This window comes from Silene latifolia, chromosome 3 (assembly GCF_048544455.1).
Source record: "Silene latifolia isolate original U9 population chromosome 3, ASM4854445v1, whole genome shotgun sequence".
NCBI lineage: Eukaryota > Viridiplantae > Streptophyta > Magnoliopsida > Caryophyllales > Caryophyllaceae > Silene > Silene latifolia.
Window position 1 is genome coordinate 65,834,235 of NC_133528.1, and position 12,037 is coordinate 65,846,271.

Consider the following 12,037-nt stretch of genomic DNA (forward strand, 5'->3'; position numbering starts at 1 on the left):
TAGGTGACTGACTGTCTTTTCTTCTCTCTTTTACATATAACATTCTCCCTTTGCTTCATGAGAGGAGAGTGACCACGAGAGAGTCCGATTTTGTTGGTCTTGCAAGGTCGATAGGTTGGCTATATTTCTGAACAGCTTATAACTCGTTTGCGTATTGACTGCTTAGCTTTAACTGTTAGTCTTTGTTGCATTAAATTGGTTCAAGTAGACAAGTTAAGCTAGCTCTGAGTTATCAATTCCGTTCCATTAGTTTATTTTTGAGTTTACTCGAGGACGAGTAAAGGTTTGGTTTGGGGAGGTTTGATACGTGCCTAATATATAGTCTTTTTAGCCTATTTCAGCACGTATTTCTATGCATTTTTATACTGTTTCTATGGTATTTTGCCCCGAATTGGCTACTTTGGTTCGTTTTGTCCATTTTGTAGAAATGAACGCGAAAGTAGTGGAATCGTACCCTTTTTCATCCTTTTTCCATGCATTTAGAGGAGATAGGATTATTTCAGAGTGAGATACCGCATTTGGAAGCATCATGGCACGGATTACGAGGCATTTAGGCGTGGACTTGAGCTGATTTGAAGTTAAAGAACTCGATCGAGCTGTTTTACCACTCGATCGAGTGGTTTTTACGTCCTCTGGTGGTCGATCGAGTGGTTTTCCACTCGATCCTTATCTTGCAGAAAGGCCAGTTACTCGATCGAGTAACTTTCTACTCGATCGAGTAGGTTTGTTGAGGTGGTTGCTCGATCCAGTGGTTTTAATCCACTCGATCGAGTGGTTTCGCTATTTATGGGCTTTAAACAGCCCGTGTTATGTTAATTCCGCAAAAACTCATTTACTTTGCTATTTAAACCTACATTAGTTAGGTTATTAGGATAAGTTTTACTCACTACTTAGTATCTATCAAAACTTTTACTGCATACTTCATTCTTCACTACTGTAACTTTATTTCGGGATTGCTTTCGCTTGGAATTTGTGTTCTTTACGCCGGATTCGCATCGATTGTAATTCTTTCTCTTCCTTTATCAATAATTAATCTTTTGTTTGCTTTAATCTCTTGTTCCGTTACATTTATTCCTTTGCCCTAATTTCTCTTTATGCAATTTATTGGTTATTTCATTATGCTTACTGCTGGAAATCTATCTGCTGTTAGTTTAATTAGCGATATGAGTAGCTAAACCCCTTTCATGTTGGGATTAGGGGATCTGCGGTAGGAAAGTGACGATGTAGTAAATGAATTAGACGAATTGATTACAAGGCTCTGTCACCATAGCAATTTAATTGTATTTTAATCGACTTAGTTGAGTGCAAACTTCTGAATTAACCTTTAATCTGGCTAAAATTAATCCTAGATCGAAAGATTGGACTAAATAGGCCTGCTATGAACAGTAGACTACCCTGACGAGAATGAAAGTTAAGTTAGTGGTATTTTAGGATAAAAAGTGGACCGAAAGGACCTTTCAACATCCGTCTTACATTAATTCGTCTGAGTCATTTACAGCCGAGTCACTGAACTACCGTAGTGAACCGAAATCCTGGCATGTCCCTCTCTATCTGATAGTTTTTATCCTTATTTCTCTGCTTTTATTTCTCTTGCCTTATTTCTCTTTCCTTTAAATCTCGTAGTTTAGAAACCAATTCAACAACCCCCATTTGTTACCTTAAGATTAGAATTAGGCAACTGATAATTGCACCGCCTCCCTGAGGATTCGATACTCGACTGCCTCTACTACATTTTAGTTGAGACTGTTAGGTTTATCTTTGACAGGGTACACGATAGCCGTGTCAAAGAGCAAAGTTCAAATGATGATGAAAGTGGTGAAGCCTCCGGGTCAATGGAGGTAGATGATGAGGATAATGAAGAAGAGGTTGATGATAGCGATGAGGTTGTCGCAATGAGCTACAATTGAGGATTGACAAGCTTTTTGGAGGATGCCACATATGCGAGGTTGACTACATGACTTCAACCTATTCCATTGTGAGTTTCCTACACCTCTTCTAGCTTTGTTTATTTCTCTTGTTCGAAATTGTAATCTTGATCATTTATTGTGATTCCTAGCAACACTTAAAGGACTCCCACCTTGGTCCCATTGAGGTGTCTCATTTAGTTCCCACTTTTGAAAATCCAAAATGACAACTAGTTTCATGCATTGCATACTTGTGCATGAACTTCCCTCTTTTTGACACTAGAAATAGTGTCTTACTCGGTTTGGGGAAGTTCAAACACAAGAATTGGGAGTTAATCAAAATTAGCTCTCCAACCAATAAAATCATGCATCATATAGAGTAGAATAGATTGCATCATTTATATATATATATATATATATATATATATATATATATATATATATATATATATATATATATATATATATATATATATGTCATGTAGTTTGCATCTTAGTGTACAAATCATGTATTCTCATCTAGCTTGCATAATTTCCTATCGTTTTGGCCATTGAGGACAATGCCCATACAAGTTGATGCGTGTCCTAAATATGATGTTTTACACCCCATTTTACACGCATTTCAGAGCTCATTTATGTAGTTTATGCTACTATTTGCCCCATTTCGTCTACTTTCGTATTTTTATGTAATATTGCATATTTATGCGGAAATGAGCGGAAATCAAGCTAAATCCGTCCTCGAGTACTTTGCATTGCATGTGACGTGAATCATTTACTCATGAAACGAACTTGGTGCGCATTTCGTGGCCTGAAAGATAATTTTATGAAGAATTAGAAGCCAAGTACCAGCTACTCCAGTCGATCGACTGCCCTCCATAGTCGATCGACCAGACTACGAGTTCCAGTAGCTACTGTTCAGCGAAGAGCAGTCGATCGACTACCTTTCATGGTCGATCGACCAAGCCCCTAATTTTGACGTGAATAAAAAGATCGAGAAGTCAGAGGCCCATGATATATTAGGTTTAGGAATAAGAGTTGCGTACTTTTCCTTTATAACGTAACCTAGTTTTCAGAATAATCATGGAGCTTTAATTCAGTTTTACTTTATCATACAGTTCTTAGATACAATTCAACATTCATTAGTTTAGATTACTTCCGTCAATAAAGTTTACTCTTTGCATTCGGTCTTGATCTTTCCTTCCTGTTCTATACGATATTCTTCTGTTCTTATATTCCGTTTTATTGCTTTCATTCGTAGTATAGAATTGCTAGGTTAGATCTCCCGAAGCCAAATTATCGTTTTATGTTAATCGGTTGTTCAGTTAATTTAAGTCTGAATTCGAATGTTTTAATTGTTAAGTTTATTGCTGTCATTATTTCTAGTATGAGTAGCTAAATACCTTGTGCTAGGATGTAGGGAATCTGTAGAAGTAGGCGGCATTAGAATAGTAGACCTAGAACGCGCCATGGTCGATCGACTGGGTTCGCTGGTCGATCGACTGGCCACGTGAGTATTAGCTTCATTTTAATTAATTTAATTGTTATGTTTGACGAATCGAGTGCACGCGACTAGTTGAATACCTAGGAATTGACTGACCTAATAAAGATCGAAAGATAGGGAAGGGAGATAGACTATCTAATTAAGACGACTAAATTAATGAGATCGAGAGATGAGTTAATTTAGACCTTTTAAATCACTTTTCAGGACGAAAGTTAGCATTAGTGATATTAGGGACCCGTAGCGAGATCGAAAGATGCTACCTGTAAGAATGGACCGAAAGGACTTCTTATTTTCCCGTCTCACGTGATTGTTTTAGACCTACTTAGTGAACTGCCGCCGAGACTATAGTGAACCGACCATCTTAGCACCCTATTAATATTTGTTTTCATCCGTCTATTTAGTTTACTTTTAAATCTCGTTGCCATTAGTATAGACCAACTCAAATCAAAACCCCCGCTTATTTGTTACCTTAGACTAAAATCAGATAACTAATAATTGCATCGCCTCCTTGTGGTTCGACCCTGACTGCCACTAGCTATAGTAGTAGTTTGGATTATAAATATTATGTTTGGTGCACAATGACAGGCATCAAATTTTGTCGCCGTTGCCGGGGAGGCAATTGTTTAAAATTATTAGTTGTTTTATTTTTAGTCTTTTCTTAGTTTAAGGGACATTTGTTCCTTAAACTTTTCTCATATTCTACTTGTATTTTCCTCTTATGCGCAGGTCAGAGGGTGATGAATTACTACCGTTCAATCCTGAGATTGAGAAGACTTTGCGTGAGTTGAGACGATCATCTAGAGTATTGCCGACAGAGGAAGAGCTGGGTACTCTGTCTAGTTACTACGAGAACGAGCTATTCGAGGAGGATCCACCTTCGTCACCTATTTCTACTTCTTCAGCAGAGACTGTCACATCTCCAGACATGGCTGAAGAAGCGAGTATAGCCAGTCACTCTGAGCCGACAGCTGAGAATCTCTATAAGGGATTCACATTACCAGGGACGGATAGAAAATTCGAGCCGAAGCCGTCCTATATCAACTTGGTTGAGAGAAACCAATTCGGGGGAGCTGCAAATGAAGATACAGCCAAACATATGGAGACATTCATTGATTACTGTTGTTCCATACCCCCACCAACCGGCGTGACCCAAGACCAGATGAAGGAGACTATGTTCATATTCTCTCTTCGCGATGCTGCAAGGGAGTAGTACCGAGACCTGGATCGAGCTGCTAACGGGATCCTTGATTGGAAGTCGCTGGCCCTGGCATTCTACAAGAAATATTTCTCTGCCTCGAAGACGAATGCCATTAGAGCTCAGATCACGAGCTTTAAACAGGGTCCTGATGAGAATTTTCAAGAGGCGTGGGTCCGTTTCAAAAAGCTGGTGCGAACTATTCCGCACCATGGGTTCGAAAAATGGAGCCTATGCAATCAATTTTATAATGGGCTCTATGACGATCAGAGGGCTATCCTGGATGCGGCAGCTAATAGAAGATTCCAGGAGAATGTGGGAGAGACTAAGGGGTGGAAAATTATTGATGATTTGGCCACTCATAAAGCTGAGTATGGAAATTCCAGGGGAAATCAAAGGAGGAGTGTTGAATCCCCTTTTGTAGCTGCATTAGAGGCTCTTACGGCGAGATTTGATAAGTACGAGTTGGGAGGAGCTTCAAAAGGAGGGATCTATCATGTGAATGCTGTTTCAGACGGTCCCTTCGTCTGCAAGAGATGTGGAGGAAAAGGACATGTTTCAGACAACTGCAGCATTTCCTATGAGTCTTGTGTTGCCTTTCAACATTATAGGCAAACAAACACTTATTTCGAGCCGAATGTCCATCCGAACATGAGGTGGAGTAGCCAGAATGTCCTAAATCCGACTCCACCTCGGCAGCAGCAGCAGCAGCAGCAGAATTATGTGTCCCCTCATAAGCAGAAGCAGCCATATCAAAAGCCTCCGTTTGTTCCTCAGCAGCAGCAGCAGTCCCATGGCTCTGATTTTACCGAGTTGAAAAATTTGTTGCTGAAAGAGTCTCAAGCTAGAGAGGCCGGGATGAAAATGTTGGAGAGCCAAATTGCTCAATTGGCAAGCAAGAATACAACTCGAGCTCCTGACATTTACTGACGCAGACGGATCAAAAAGAGACCATAAATGCTATCACTTTGAGGAGTGGGTCCACCCTTGAGGGACCCGCTATGGTCGAGGAAGCTACTGAAAAGAATGAGGCGGAACCAAGTAAGAAGAAGGCTGTAACGAATAATGGCAACAAAATGACGTTTGCCAGCTATGTTAGTCGATCGACTGACATACCCTGTCGATCGACCAGTCCCCGAAGTGAAACAGCTACTGTTCCTGTAGAAGTCAGTCGATCGACTGACATACATGGTCGATCGACTGACAGCGCTGCTGATGGTGAGTCTTTTCGTCCTCCAATGCCAGACAACTTGAGAGACCACTTGTTTCGGGGTACGACGACTCCGAAAATATTGAGGCAAGACCTGAATGATGACGGGTCTGTTCCGGTTCCGAAGTATGACCCGATGAAGATTAATGGCTCATTTTTTAGACGGTCTGAAGAGGGCTCGAGCTTCAACAAAGAGAAGGTAGTGGATTTTCAGCCTAAATCCATCGATGCCGGCATGGGAGACCTAGAGGAGAGGGCTAAGTTACTTCTTACAGCCCCTTATCCCGAGAGATTAGTGCCGATAAAGGAACAGGTATCATTTAACAAATTTGAAAATGTTATCCGTAGCTTAAATGTACAAGTTCCTTTTCTTGAATTAGTTAACCAAGTGCCTGCTTACATGAAATTTATGAAGCAACTTTTGTCTAAAAAGAAGTCACTTGAAACTGTGCAATCTGTCGCACTAACTGAGGAGTCTTGTTCTTATTTGACCCATACTGCACCTCATAAGCTAGAAGACCCAGGTTGCTTTTCCGTTCCTTGTAATATTGGTACTTTCTCAATTGAGAAGGCATTATGTGACCTAGGAGCCAGTATTAGTGTAATGCCTTTGAGTCTTGCTGGGAAGTTGAAATTGACTAGGTTTGCAGTTACCAACATGACAGTACAGATGGCTGCTCGTTCTGCGGTCCAGCCTATAGGAGTCTTAGAGGACATTCCTGTGCAAATAGGAAAGTTCTTTTTCCCTGTTGACTTCGTTGTTCTAGACATGCCCGAGGATGCCCACATCCCTATCATATTGGGTAGACCATTTCTGCACACTGCTGGTGCAGTTATAGATGTTGGCTCATGGACTTTGACCTTCAACGTGGGGAAACATTCCATTGTCTTTGCCCAGACAGCTAAGAAGAAAGACCCCATATGGCCAATCACTTGTAATAAGGTTTCTGAAAAGAAATCCTATTTTGTGCTCCATGATATGCCTATCTCTACACCTATTCCTGTTGTAACACCTCCACCCAGACTGGGAGCAAATTGGAGGAAGATTATTCTGTTTTGGATGTTGCAGGAGCTGGTTTGGGGAAGGAAGAGCCGTATGTTGCTCCAGCTGTGAAGGAGCCAATCATTTAAAGAGGCGATCAAGGATGTCTTAGCTATGGCACAGATGAGGAGCCTGATCAGGAGCCAGTCAAAGTGAGGGATTCCGACTTGGATTTTGATGAGCCAGAAGAGGTCATTCCTTGGGAAGATGTTGAAGCTATTGATCTGCTGAGTTCTGCGGATGTTGAAGTTGATAGGAGCCCAGCTGAGGAGATGAGCACTGTAGAGGCTACTTCTTGTAGCTAGGAGCCGGGCAAGTGGGCCATTCCGTGGCCGTTCTTGATCAACTATTAGTTGATCAAATGCTTTTCAAAACTTTCACTTTATTGCTTTCGTTAGACCCTTTTTATTGCTTGTGTGTGCGCGAGACTTCGCATTTTATAAGTTTGCTTAGGATTTTAAACAATTTAGTCTGTTACTTTGGGTTTTGCGCAACTTTGGGGCGCGCTATTATGTGTATTTGCAGGTTTATAGACCATATTAGCTCAAGTTATTGAGCTAATTCGAATCAGAACGTTACAGCAGCTATTCCAGTCGATCGACTGGTCTGTATGGTCGATCGACTGGCTGCACAGTTCCAAGAGCTTCTGTTCCTGACATCCTGGTCGATCGACTGGGTGAAGTGGTCGATCGACCGTTGCCCGCGGCTGTACCTGTTTTCGATCATTCCCCTGCTGTGTTTGGTCGATTTGCGGAGTTGAGGGAGTCTTTTCTCCACTTTATTCTCCGACTCATTTCTGTTTTCTTCCGTTTCTTTATTTTACACATAATTTTGCGTTTAATAAATTATTTTCTCGGAATTACGCGCGGTACTTTTGTCTTTCTTTTCAGGTACTTTCTGGTAGCACTGCTGGCTACTGAAACCTCCTAGCTCACGTTGGTTTGGGGAGGTTTCCTTTTGCTGCGCTTAAAGTCTTGTGAGTTTCCGAGTCTTTACTTCATGCCTTATTTAATTAATTTATCGCAAAATCCCATTTCCTTTTATCTCATTATATGATTTTGCACAATGGAGACATTGTGTGATTTGGTTTGGGGAAGGGTTTTGCGTTGCATTCTCATGTTTTATTGCATTTCTGTTTCACGTTTATTGCATTTCAGTTTGCATTGTTTATTTTATCTCCTATATATACAAAAAAAAAATTCAAAAATTTCAAAAATTTCAAAAAAATGCACGTTTATGTTAGCATATAGGTTGAGTCGGAACGGTAGTAATTCCATGATGACATTGCATTTTCAGATGTCTATGCCTAAGCCTTGCTAATTGACATGTTATTAGTAGAATCATATATGCATAATCTACGAGTTTTCGTTAATTATCTTGCTGAACTTGAAGACTTGACTTAGATTTTTGGCAAACTACATCATTTTCTGAGTTTTAGAGCTTATAACTAGTGTCATCCATGTCCAGTTCATCTAGGATGTGAGTAGTACTCCTTATGAGACATGTTACATAAATTTGCATAAATATGAACTTAATCTACTTAATACCTGTATGCATTCGGTTTGTGGTTCATTGACACATGTGGAAGAGGTTTTCCTTTATTCATTATGCCCATAAGCTCCACACTGCCAAAAATATCCTTTTTGTCCCGTTAACTACATCCTACACTTAGCCTGCCCTTGTCAAGCTAGTAGTTTATGTTCTCGGGATTGTTACTTTGTTTTTGGTAGCTAATGCTCATTTTGAGATGTTGTTGGGAAGATGGAAAAGGAAAGAAAAGTTGAAAGAAAAAAAAAAGAAAAGTGATTCGAAAAAGAAAAAAAGAAAGAAAAGAAAAGAAACGCATGTGTACTGTGGAGGATGATCGATCGACTGGACTCATTGGTCGATCGACTGCAGTCCGAGAAGAAAGGAAAAGAAAGAAAATCAATTCGCATAATTCAAGTCTTTATTCAAATGGCGATTTTTGCTCCCATGTTGCATTTATATCTTATGGGGAGTTGATTGATTATTCTGGAGATTGCGAGATTTGTGCTTGACAATTAGCCCCGATTTTATTGTTGATTTTGAGCAAGAAGTGGATGTTGTCATATGGTTTTGTTTAGGTACTAGCTTGATCACCTATACCTCCTCATTCCCATAATTGTTTTGCCTCTTCTTACGCATTGCCTCACATATCCATATTTACCTCGGCATGTGTCATGGTCATTTGTTTGGTTGGAATGCATATGTATGGTTGTAGAGATTATTTTCATATTAGACTGCAGGCATGTTCTTATAGGTCGTAGTTAGGTGAGTGTCACTACAAAATGAATTTTTTCTATCTTATACATTATTCACCTATGCTTATGTGTGATATGAGCGACCCGTGAGAGTCTGGTTTGATAAGTCCCTACAGTTGACGGTTCAGCAGTTTTTGACGACTTCATAACTCGTTTGCATGATTCATATTGCTAATTGATTGTTAGTTGTTGCATTAAATTGGTTTAGGCTATTCGGTTTGCATTTCGCTCTGAGATTGAACTCGTTCCATTAAGTCTTAGGATCGAGTCTAGTTCTTGCTTGGGGACAAGCAAGGGTTTGGTTTGGGGAAGTTTGATGCGTGTCTTTTATATGATGTTTTACACCCTATTTTACACGCATTTCAGAGCTCATTTATGTAGTTTATGCTACTATTTGCCCTATTTCGTCTACTTTCGTATTTTTATGTAATATTGCAGATTTATGCGGAAATGAGCGGAAATCAAGCTAAATCCGTCCTCGAGTACTTTTGCATTGCATGTGACGTGAAGTATTTACTAAAGAAACGAACTTGGTGCGCATTTCGGAGCCTGAAAGATAATTTTATGAAGAATTAGAAGCCAAGTACCAGCTACTCCAGTCGATCGAATGCCCTCCATAGTCAATCGACCAGACTACGAGTTCCAGTAGCTACTGTTCAGCGAAGAGCAGTCGATCGACTACCTTTCATGGTCGATCGACCAAGCCGCTAATTCTGACGTGAATAAAACGATCGAGAAGTCATAGGCCCATGATATATTAGGTTTAGGAATAAGAGTTGCGTACTTTTCCTTTATAACGTAACCTAGTTTTCAGAATAATCATGGAGCTTTAATTCAGTTTTAGTTTATCATACAGTTCTTAGATACAATTCAACATTCATTAGTTTAGATTATTTCCGTCAATAAAGTTTACTCTTTGCATTCGGTCTTGATCTTTCCTTCCTGTTCTATACGGTATTCTTCTGTTCTTATATTCCGTTTTATTGCTTTCATTCGTAGTATAGAATTGCTAGGTTAGATCTCCCGAAGCCAAATTATCGTTTTATGTTAATCGTTTGTTCAGTTAATTTAAGTATGAATTCGAATGTTTTAATTGTTAAGTTTATTGCTGTCATTATTTCTAGTATGAGTAGCTAAATACCTTGTGCTAGGATGTAGGGAATCTGTAGAAGTAGGCGGCATTAGAATAGTAGACCTAGAACGCGCCATGGTCGATCGACTGGGTTCGCTGGTCGATCGACTGGCCACGTGAGTATTAGCTTCGTTTTAATTAATTTAATTGTTATGTTTGACGAATCGAGTGCACGCGACTAGTTGAATGCCTAGGAATTGACCGACCCAATAAAGATCAAAAGATAGGGAAGGGAGGTAGACTATCTAATTAAGACGACTAAATTAGTGAGATCGAGAGATGAGTTAATTTAGACCTTTTATATCACTTTTCAGGACGAAAGTTAGCATTAGTGATATTAGGGACCCGTAGCGAGATCGAAAGATGCTACCTGTAAGAATGGATCGAAAGGACTTCTTATTTTCCCGTCTCACGTGATTGTTTTAGACCTACCTAGTGAACTGCCGCCGAAACTATAGTGAACCGACCATCTTAGCACCCTTTTAATATTTGTTTTCATCCGTCTATTTAGTTTACTTTTAAATCTCGTTGCCATTAGTATAGACCAACTCAAATCAAAACCCCCGCTTATTTGTTAACTTAGACTAAAATCAGATAACTAATAATTGCATCGCCTCCTTGTGGTTCGACCCTGACTGCCACTAGCTATAGTAGTAGTTTGGATTATTCTTATTATCTTTGGTGCACAACGACATGAATCACTAGTGCGGGGATGGGAAATTCTAACTTAACTTTTAAATCAAAAATTATAAAAATTGAAAAATTTGGAAAAACACAAAAATATGTTCCTTTATTTTATAAAAACAAAAAAAAACATAAAAACATAAAAATTTGAAAATTTGAAAATTTGAAAACCCAAAAAACATGTTCATTTCCTTTGTAGTGTAGAATTGTATATTTTTTATTTACTTGCTTGTTTGTTTGTTTATCCTTCTATTACATTGGATCGACTACGCCACATCTGAGGCATGAGGAATATGAAGACCGCATGGTATGATATTTCCAATCTCCTTTTTCCTCTCTATGTTAATGACTATGTGGCTTTATTTTGATTGATGCGGTACAAACCAATGTGATCTTAGGAGTTGCATTTAGTTTATATGACATACTAGTTGATAGAAGTATGTGCATTAGATTGTATAAATGGTAGTTGCATCATGGCATGTAGTTGCATTATAGAAAATTTTTGTGAAAACATCTATTTGAGAAGCTTGACAAGTGTATATAAGGCCCTTGTAGATACTTTTTCTTCTTGAGACTTTGCTCATTAGAATGCTTCTAATTAAAACACCCTAGGATGTGTCATGCTAGTATCCTTTGACTCATGGATTAAGGCCTAGTCAAGAGTACCTTGTGGTCTGATAACTCCCTGGCTACCGTTTATTCCAAGGTGACCTTTGAAACCATGCAACCATCCTCCACCTCTATCACATTTTGTCAACAAAAAGGGAATGGGCACAAAAATTGTCAAATTAAGTTCAAGCATTGAAATGAAAAACAAGAAGGTTGCAAATTGCATCAAAGAAAAAGGAGTACAAAAATAAGAACTCCTTTTGTAACACCCCCATTTATTAAGGAGCCTTTAGCTAGACATTCCCAAATAAATAGGACTGTTACCATCTCGGTTTCCCGAGGTAGTGAATAACAAAGTCCAACTCACCAAAGTACTTTAATAAAAACTTTAATGATTACATATGTCTTACAATTTTTAATCAACTAGAACTTAATGTAAAAATAAATACAACTCGCAGCGGAAATTAAATAAGTGATA